The sequence below is a fragment of the Sinocyclocheilus anshuiensis genome, unplaced genomic scaffold (genome assembly GCF_001515605.1).
Source record: "Sinocyclocheilus anshuiensis isolate Anshui unplaced genomic scaffold, SAMN03320099.WGS_v1.1 scaffold935, whole genome shotgun sequence".
Taxonomy (NCBI): Eukaryota; Metazoa; Chordata; class Actinopteri; order Cypriniformes; family Cyprinidae; genus Sinocyclocheilus; species Sinocyclocheilus anshuiensis.
Genome location: NW_015544174.1, coordinates 172,091 through 172,537, shown reverse-complemented (window position 1 = coordinate 172,537; position 447 = coordinate 172,091). Strand labels below are relative to the sequence as shown.

The 447-nt window shown below is 43.8% G+C and overlaps 1 protein-coding gene across 1 annotated transcript in view; it reads right to left on the bottom strand.

The window, feature by feature from the left end:
- LOC107696050 (squamous cell carcinoma antigen recognized by T-cells 3-like) overlaps positions 1-447 on the bottom strand; it is a 30,512-nt gene that overhangs the window by 21,692 nt on the left and 8,373 nt on the right. The window lies entirely within an intron of this gene.

The following is a 447-nucleotide window of genomic DNA, read 5'->3' as shown; positions in this document are numbered from 1 at the left end:
GGGAAACTGGTAATGTATATCGAAATATCGGAAATGTGTTTAAAAATCATATCACCGTTATTGAAAAAAATTATATCACGATACATATTGATATTGAATTATTGTCCAGCCCTAGCTGTACGAAGGCCTAATCTGTGAACTGGCTCTCTTAGCTAAGTGTGATCAGAGCGTTCTCCTCTGCATCTCCGGTGCCAAAAGCAGCTGGCAAGAGAGAAGCTGAAAAAAAAGAAGAAAAAAAAACCCCGCTCACAAAACCAGACCATATGGCTATCTGCAGGCTGCTCCTGGCTCTCCTGTCCCCAGCCTGTGTTACATTGTCTGGCAGTGCTGGTGTCTACCTGACAGGACCTATATTCTGTCAGGACCAGTCGTCAGAGGCTCTTCAAGACTGTTTTAACACCACTGACTGGAATATGTTTAAGCAGGCTGCAACATACAGGAGTACTC